The 9,800-nt window shown below is 40.3% G+C and overlaps 1 long non-coding RNA gene across 3 annotated transcripts; it reads left to right on the forward strand.

Moving 5' to 3' along the window:
• The first annotated feature begins 4,052 nt into the window (after positions 1–4,052).
• LOC144055960 (uncharacterized) lies at positions 4,053–9,555 on the forward strand. 3 transcript variants are annotated; one of them, XR_013294958.1, is made up of 5 exons: positions 4,053–4,306; positions 4,533–5,058; positions 6,733–6,798; positions 7,406–7,654; positions 8,707–9,555. It is a non-coding gene; the product is annotated as an uncharacterized LOC144055960 (long non-coding RNA). The 3 variants fall into 3 exon arrangements; XR_013294957.1 differs by lacking the exon at positions 6,733–6,798; XR_013294959.1 differs by lacking the exon at positions 6,733–6,798 and having other exon boundaries at positions 7,621–7,654.
• The last annotated feature ends 245 nt before the right edge of the window (positions 9,556–9,800 follow it).

Here is a 9,800-nt window from a genome sequence, read left to right on the forward strand (position 1 = left end):
ACAGATACTCCGTCTTGCTATGACTAACCTTCATTCCCCTCCTTTCCAGGGCAAACTTCCACACCTCTAGCTTCTCCTCCACCTGTTCCCTGCCCTCACTACAGATTACAATGTCATCTGCAAACTTCATAGTCCATGGAGATTCCTGTCTAACCTCGTCTGTCATCCTGTCCATTACCATAATGAACAAGAAGGGGCTCAGAACTGATCCCTGATATAGTCCCACCGCCACTTTGAACTCCTCTGTCACCCCTACATCACACTTCACCATTGTCTTACAGTCCTCATACATGTTTTGCACCACTTGAACATACTTCTCTGTCACTCCAGATTTCCTCATACAAAACCACAGTTCCTCTCTAGGCACCCTGTCATAAGCTTTCTCCAGATCTACAAAGACACCATGCAGCTCCTTTTGACCTTCTCTGTACTTCTCTATCAACATCCTCAAAGCAAATACTGCATCTGTGGTACTCTTGGCATGAAACCATACTGTTGCTCACAAATGTTCACCTCTGCTCTCAGTCTAGCTTCAACTACTCTTTTCCATAGCTTCATTGTGTCAGCTTTATTCCTCTGTAGTTGCCACAACTCTGCACCTCTCCCTTGTTCTTAAAAATGGGCACCGGCACCCTTTTCCTCCATTCCTCAGACATCTTCTCACTATCTAAGATCATGTTGAACAACCCAGTCAGAAATTCTACTGCTACCTCTCCTAGACACTTCCATACCTCCACAGGTATATCATCATCACCAAGTGCCTTTCCACTCTTCGTCCTCTTCAATGCCTTTCTCAGTTCATCCTTACTAATCTTTACTACTTCCTGATCCACAACAGTCACCTCTTCTATTCTTCATTCTCTCTCATTTTCCCCATTCATCAACTCTTCAAAGTACTTTTTCCATCTTCCCATCACACTACTGGCATCTGTCAACACACTTCCATCCCTATCCTTTATTACCCTAGCCTGTTGCAAGTCTCTGTCTCTTTGCCCTGCCAACCTGTATAGATCAGCCTCTCCCTCCTTACTGTTTAATCTAGCATACAAGTAACGTAAGCCCCTTGTTTGGCCTTTGTCATTTCTACTTTCACCTTACGCTGCATTTCCCTGTACTCCTTTCTACTTTCTTCAGTCCTCTCAGTGTCTCACTTCTTCTTAGCTAACCTCTTTCTCTGGATCCACTTCTGCACCTCCACATTCCACCACCAAGTCTTCTTATCCCGTTTCCTTCCAGATGACACACCAAGGACTGTCCTACCTGTCTCCCTGATCACATTTGCTGTAGTTGTCCAGTCATCTGGAAGCACCTCCTGACCATCCAGAGCCTGTCTCTACTCCTTCCTGAAAGTCATACAACACTCTTCCTTTTTCAGCTTCCATGATTTCGTCCTCTGCTCTGCCTTTGCCGTCTTTGTCTTCCTCACCACCAGCGTCATCCTACACACTACCATCCTATGCTGTCTGGCTACACTCTCACCTACCACTACTTTGCAGTTGCTGATCTCCTGCAGATTACACCGTCTACACAAGATGTAGTCTACCTGTGTACTCCTACCTCCATTCTTGTAGGTCATCCTATGTTCCTGGATCTTCTGGAAGAAAGTATTCACAACAGCCATTTCCATTCTTTTCGCAAAGTCAACCACCATCTGCCCTTCTGCGTTCCTCTCCTGGATAACAAACTTGCCCATCACCTCTGTTTTCTGCACCAACGTGTCTATTGAAGTCTGCACCAATGATAACTCTCTCACGTCTAGGGATGCTCTGCATCATTTCATCTAGGTCCAACCAAAAGTTATCTTTCTCCTCCAGCTCACTCCCTACCTGTGGCGCATACCCACTAAGAACATTGATCATCACACCTTCAATTCCTAGCTTCAGGCTCATCACTCTATCTGACACTCTTTTTACCTCCAGGACGTTCCTAACAAACTCCTCCTTCACGATATCTCGTACTCCATTTCTCTTCCTATCTACACCATGATAGAACAACTTGTACCCTGCTCCTAAACTTCTAGCCTTGCTCTCTTTCCACCTGGTCTCCTGAATGCCCCCTCATTTAAATAACATTTCATCCTGGCAGAGCATATGATTGATTGATATTTAATTCTATTCATATATATATTTTTATTTTTTTTTGTTTGTTTCTGGAGAGCTCAGTATTGTTCATTCAGTAATTTTACCGATTTGACATGTCATCATCATTGCTCTCTCTTTTTTTTTATTTTTTTGGGATGTGGGTGAGTATGTGTATGTGCGTGTGTGCGTGCGTAGTTATTTTGACATTAATTTTTATATTTCTTTAAATTTTTGAATCTCGTTTTTTTAAACTTTTATTTATTTATTTATGCATATATGTATTTTTTTGTTATTTTATTTCCATTTGTATAAATTTTTGGGGATTTAAAAAAAAAAAATCTGTTTTTATTTTCACTTTTATTTATTTAGTCATGTATTTTTAATTTTGGGCTGTTTTGGCACTCCATAAGGGCAGCCCGCCCCCTCAAAGTTCCAGCCTGGTTCAGCAAGACCCTGCTGCTGTGGTACTCGAATGTCCCCTGGGGAATTTAACTACCCCCGAAATTGTTGTTGGTGGAAAAACGCACTAACTGAATTATACCAAGGTAAATTGAAAAGTTCTCCAAAAGTTTTGTCGGTGGAAAAGCCCCTATGGGTTTGTATGTCAGTGGAATGCATCAATATCAGGTAGATGTTCTGTTAAGATACAGTGAGGGACAATATACTTACATTTAGTTCCTAATTAAATAAGGAGGCCCTGGACATGCCTGTCATGTAAACACAGCCTCAGTGACAATCTGATAGCAGATTACAAATACAAATCTTAAAACAGGCATCCTCTACAGCCTCCTTCCTTGTTGTAGTGTGCAACCTCAAGTTAGTGAAAGTGACTTTGGTGGTCTAATGTCAGTATCAATCCAGGCTAATATTAGCTACATGAACAAAGTGTTTTTTAAGCACTTTACAATTATGTTTCAGCAGTGAGAAAGCTTTAGGGATAACTGAGTTATTCAAGCAGGCAGCTCAGGTTACTGATTGCACTCAGGAGAGCAGAGAGCACACTCTGGTTCTGACCACACCACCTGATCCAGTGTGCTATGTATGAGGTGTGTGTATTATTGGTTAGGAGAGACAAAATTGTGTGTGTGTGTGTGTGTGTGTGTTATGAGGCCAGCTGAATTTCAGTACTTTCCAAAAATGTTTCCCTTGAGTTTTTTACAATGGCCAGCTTTCAATTGGTTTCAAAGGCCTACTGCGCCATTAGAAATGCTTGTTTTGCTCTTGCTAATATGAAAATATTAGGCTCATTTCCCACGTGAAAGGCCCCAGGACATGACTGTTCATGATCTCACACTGAAACATTAACACATTGATTAGCTCTGTGTTCACGTTGGTTGACTTACACTTCAGGCGTACATTAAGTTCTCATGGGAACAGGTTTGGATATGGATATAACATATTCTGGAGAAATAAACCTGCACGCTAAAGTTGCTCCATTTCTTGTTGAGTGTGTATTATGTGTAGCCCAGACTAAAATCCTTATTATAGTCTAAACTAATCAAAACTATATATATATATATATATATATATATATATATGTTATAAGTGGTACCTCGGCGTTTGAACACAATTTGTTCCTGTGAAGTGTTAAAAATCCGAATTGTTCAACCTCCGAAACATTTTTTCCCATAGGAAATAATAATAATGCAATTAATCTGTTCCCAAGCTACAAAAACAGAAAATTCCTATTTTAATTTTTATTTATGTAAAAAAAAACACGTACACAATAAAACAATAAAAACAATTTAAAACAATAAAAAACACCTTACCTTTTTTTGTAATGGTGTGATGGCCTCAGTGGATGAAAAATGCTTTGTTAATGAATGCATGCTTTAGTCCAGTGCTGAGTTAGTGTATTTTACATTGGGCATATTGTTAGACTACCAAGAGGTCCTTGTGCGCGTTTAGCATCAGGCACGTTGTTGAACAGCTAAGGGAGGTGGTCCTTGTGCCAGTATTTATGAAAGTAGTTACAACGGCGAGATAATCTCTTTCCTAAATCCACTATGGTTCAAAGCACTGTACGTTTTTCTTTTCTTCCACTGAAACTGCTGTCTTTCTTTAGGCCCATGTCAAAGAAAATTGTCGTGGAAAAATCCAAATGCACTCCGGAATGTACGGGTGCACCCCCGGGAGTATTTACCCGCTCTGACTGGAAAATTAGCAGCGCTTGGTCTCCACTATCGCAACGTGAGCATTCGGTATCGCTCAGCTACCTGATCAAGGTACGTTCAGCTTTGCTTGGTTTGCCTGGGTGTTCAAACTCAGAGAATGAGGTCAAACCCCGAGGCATCTTTTACTCAGATTTGTTGGTCAAAGTCCGATTATATATATATATATGAGTTACTCTGTGCAAATTCAAGTTTGTTTAAACTGCATAAAAAAACTGCATAGTTTATTTTCTTTTTCTTTCCACCAACCAATCTTCTAATTTTGTATTGTCCTTGAAAGATGTACCTACAATGACCAATTAGGGTAGCGATGGGCGTAGTCATCCTTGGAACGTTCGAGAGTCTGTTAGCCATTCGCTAGTGTGAGCTAAGCTGTGAAGGACACAGACACGAGAGGAGCGGTGTGGTGAACACAGTCTCTTAAACAAGTGGATGCTGAGTTTGCTGTTTCGTTTTTGGACTGTTTGTAACCCGACGTAATGTGAGTACCACATGTATTTTTTTCATTGTGCTTTGACGAAATGTTTGTGCAAACTATCTAAAATGCTAATCGCAGCAAGCGACGTAGTATGCTAACGCTAAAGCTAGCTGAGTTTTCTTTTTTCTTTTACACAACGTATAGAGATTTGAACTACATTTAAAGTTAAAGAGAGACTTTTTGACTTTAGACCCTTCTGTTGTGGATTTAAAGTATCTTGTGCCTTGTTCATCTGAGCTTCAGAGCTGGATTCGCTCGTTACCAAGTGACGTGGTTACATCTCTCATCACCCATTATATGACATCAGCTACCTTTGAACGTTGGATTCGTGAGTACCACCGATACAATGCACGTGCTATTTTTTTTTTCCTGCTTGCTTTGCAAGTGAAGGGGCCAGTTTTTTCACGTTTGTAAGGCTTGCAACGATAACTGGACTGAATTTTTTTAGGACAACATTTGAGTTGCACTCGTGTAACACACAACCTTTTTTTTCATTTATTGTTGCTTTTAATACTTTTGTTCACTAAATGCTTCATATTGTTTGTAGTTGAATTTACTGTGTTTGTGTATTTCTTTTGAGTAGTGCATTGATCTTCATAAGTTACTTTAATTATTCTTAGTGGGTTAAAAAGGTAATTTAATAATAATTTCCCTGCTAAGTGGAGGCACCACCAAATTCTAATTTACATCAAGTCTAAAATTTTCTCTTATTGTATCTCCTGTTTACCAAGTGAATTGAATTAGTTGTTTAAGTACCCAGGACCCTGCTCATAGTATTACCAACCCCATTAACGAGAGTGTTAATACTATAGCTACATGAGATTGGTGTTACATATGTATAACGCAGCGTCGCTTTTCAAGATGGCCAAATATAAACGGCACAGCACCTTAAAGAGGCTTAAATAAAGAACCTTCATCTTTGCATACTTAACTACATCCAAACTTGTTTTGCACATACAGTAGTGCTTACTACTTTTTTAATGAGCCAGATTAGACTCTGCTGTCATGAGTTGACTAGACAGTGCTGAGCAGCTTGGGCTCAAAGCACAGAGAATATTAAATCAATTTGCACATGCCTGTTTGCTGCTAGGCTGCTGTTTTGTTCTCTATTTTTTATTCATGCACAATTAATGGGCTTGTGTTTGGCAAGAAGTGCAAATATTTCCAGTGAGCTGGACAATAAACCAACTGACTTATCTATACGTCCTTGAACACACACATTCTTTAATTTAACTTATGCTGGAGTAGAAAGATGTATATAAATATTTCATACAGTATGTATTAGCAGTGTATCCAGACATATTTAATTATTTCTAGGGATGTTCGATACCACTTATTTCAACTGATACCAGTACGAGTGCTCAACTAGGGTATAGTCACCGATACTGATACCTTTAACACTTTTAATGCAAAACATAAAAAATAAAAATAAAACATTGAAGAAATAACTTTAAATCCCAACATAGGATTTTTCCTTAAAGTGGAAGTCAACCGTAAACATTTATTGACATTAATATGTTATATGTGAACTCACTAGTTTAAACATGACATTCTGGTGAATATTACATTTGTGGAATATGAGTTATGAAGCAAAATCCGGACGTTTTTATCCATCTCAGGGGGCAGCCATTTTGCCACTTACTGTCGACTGAAGATGACATCAATGTTGCTCAGGGCTCAGGCAACTACCAATCACAGCTCACCTGTTTTCTGAAGCTGCGCTGCGATTGGTTGTTACCCGACACCTGCGCAACATTGATGTCATCTTCAGTCGACAGCAAGAGGCAAAATGGCCGCCCCCTGAGATGGATAAAAACGGCTGGATTTTGCTTCATAACTCATATTCCACTAACACAATACAAAACAGAATAACATATTTAGACTAGTGGGGCTGCATAGAACATATTATTGTCAAAAACAATTTTTGGGGCTGATTTCCTTATATGTTGTATGTTCTCCCACTAGTCTAAAAACAGCATTCTGATTAATATTGTGTCTGTAGAAAAGGAGTTTGAAGCAAAATCCACCTATTTTGATTCACCAATCAAGGCTCAGCTTCAGGAAACGGGTGAGTCATGATTGGCCGTTACCTGAGCCCAAAATAATTTTGATGTCATTTTGACATCTGAGAAGCGGGTGGATTTAGCTGCTTAACTCAAAAGGAGGTATAAAACAAATGTTAGAAAAATATAAAAATCTGGTATAAACAGAAGCATAAACTTGCTTTTTTGATATATTTATTCTTACTTATTGAATAAACTAGTGTATTAATAACACCCTATTTATCAAAGAAAAAGTTTCAATGGGCAGAATGTATTTTGCCGGGCAATACACCAGATGCATGCCACCCAGAAAAATCATCCAGGTGCCCTACCATCACGTATGAAGTGGCATCAAACCATAGTAAGGGGCATATGCTTCGGACAGAAGGGCCTAAAGACCATGAGACAGCAAACATATATCAACAACAAATGGCAAAATCTTCCTTCCACCTAATAATAATAAGATTGGAAACAGCAGGTGGAGAGCAGATTTGCTCTTCTTGTTACCTGAAGTGGCCTCATGCAGACTAACCAGTTAATGAGCCATTAATTGGCTAACAACAAGATGGTATCTTGGTGACCGGATAACATCTAACTAAACCTGTCTGATCTCTTCAATCCCATTTTGGCCAGCTCACATTATGGACCTCACAGCATGTGTGTGAGCTGCTGCCAGTTCTGGTCAGATACCCTTCTTTCACTCGAAAACACTTGATAAGGCCGTCTCTTCTCCACTTCTCACCGGCCAACATACGTAATAAAATGGGAAAAGTGACCATTCTGTTCTCTATGAATAATGTCATCTCACTTTAGGCCTCTTTGTGTCTGTTGTCTGTCCTGTATTGCAGAGCGGAAGGAAAAGCAACAGTACACGCTTGCTATGTGAGTATGATTGTGCCAAAAACAGAGATGCCATGAATCCTTCCTCCTTCCTCATATTTTTTTTCTCCATCTATGAAACTCAGGTTGCTAATTAGCAAACCGCCAGGCTTCTGTTATGTCTTCCTCTGTTGATCGTTTTTCTTTTTCGTTTTTCTCGGGCGGGTTTTGAGTGTGAAGACAAATTCCTTGTGTTTTTACATGCTTGGCCAATAAATCTGATTCTGAATCCATACACCATATCTCCTGAATAAACTAGACACATCCTGAAATTCTGAGAATTCGGTTAACATTATTGTTTCTAACAATGCAATATACAGTACAAGAAAAGGCTAAATAAAACATCTTCAAATCATCACATTTGAATAGGGCGTATTATCCTTAAGGGCCATCGGAATTCATTTTCATTTTTAACATTATGGAAGCGTTCAAGTTGGCCTATTGCTGACGGCACTGCAGTCATTCTGTCAGTTTACATGTAATGCCAATGTCTGTCTGAGAAGCGGGAAAAAAGTTCATTGCAGACCCTAGGGAATTTATAGCTGGCAACTTCCATGACCAACAGGGATTTTTTTTTAAATTTAAATAGACTTTTTCCATTTGTTTTTAATTGCACTTAAGAGCAGCACCATTCCCCAACGTATCCGTAACTCATATCAAAGAACAAACTGTCCATTGATGACTATTAACGACTTTATCCAAAAACATCAAAGGAGAGATCATGGACAAAAAAACAACTGTGAGGCAATGATGTCTGAATGCATTGAGTGTTCAACCGTCCTACTGCTCACACTCATGGGGCATATTTGTGCTGCAGCGCAGACTTGACTAGATATTCAACAATGCATTAAAAAGTATTAAAGGTATTTAATTAAACCTGTCAAATCGACATTGGGGTAGGAGGGGGGGTGGGGGGCAAACTAACTTAACAGACGCATAGACACTGCAATTAATTCTGGTCTCGCAGAATTACCGTTTCCTTGTGAATGTTGAACAGCGAGATGAGCTTCGTCCATTTTTATCTGGTAAAGATGTTCGTGTTTTTTCCCCCTAAGACAAGACTGAAGACGACAGTTTCATCCGCTGCCTTGATTGGTCCAAACAAACACGCAAAGATGCCGCATCGTCCAATCAGCTCGAAGTATTGCACAGCAAGTCCCTTCTTTCCCGAACGGATCTGCCGAGTGAAGTTCTAGATTGATAATGTGAAAAGCCTTTGTGAAGAATCTGGCTTGTGAGGTTAGCCACTTATTTGATAAGGATGAAAAATTTCCACAATTATATACATTTCTGGTCACCTTTGCATTACACAATTGGTTACAGCCTGCAATTTATAATGGTCTAAATACCTCTAATGTATCATACTTTACACCATTTCAGTGGTCACTAAGCTGTTGTTTTGATTTACCACTATTAATTATTATTATTCATTGTGAATGTGTCATTTGTGTAGCTTCACATTCATTCTTGGCATATTTCAATGATATCAGTGTCATGTCTGGGGAGATCTGGCTTTGGTTGAGGGCCCTGAGTGGGTTCCCGCCCTTCTGCGGGTTGACCAATCCGGGCCCTCAGCCACTTGTGCCTGGCCCCAGGTGTGGCTAGTTACCCAATTAGTGTGGGTGCATTTAGTTCCCGGGTGGTGATCAGTCCGTGTGGGATCATTGCCGCTTGTCACGGTCAACCCCGGAGTTCTGTCTGTCATTTTGATTTTGTATCTTTTCAGTTCCTTGTTTATTTAATACTAACCAGTACCCTGTTTAGTGTTTGTTGTACAATAAAGTACGTCAGTCTAACCCGCACTCCTGCCTCCCTGCACTTTGGGTCCTCTACTCCACACGCCAACAGACACCACGCCGCTCCGTGACCACGCCGTGACAGAATGATCCCACACGGACTGATCACCACCCGGGAACTAAATGCACCCACACTAATTGGGTAACTAGCCACACCTGGGGCCAGGCACAAGTGGCTGAGGGCCCGGATTGGTCAACCCGCGGAAGGGCGGGAACCCACTCAGGGCCCTCAACCAAAGCCAGATCTCCCCAGACATGACAGTCAGACTATATATGATCTCTGTCTTATTTTGCTGCAGTCACATCAGCATCCAATTCATATATGATTATTATCCACATTAAGAAGAGGTCTT

Source organism: Vanacampus margaritifer, chromosome 8 (assembly GCF_051991255.1).
Source record: "Vanacampus margaritifer isolate UIUO_Vmar chromosome 8, RoL_Vmar_1.0, whole genome shotgun sequence".
In the NCBI taxonomy this organism is placed as follows: Eukaryota; Metazoa; Chordata; class Actinopteri; order Syngnathiformes; family Syngnathidae; genus Vanacampus; species Vanacampus margaritifer.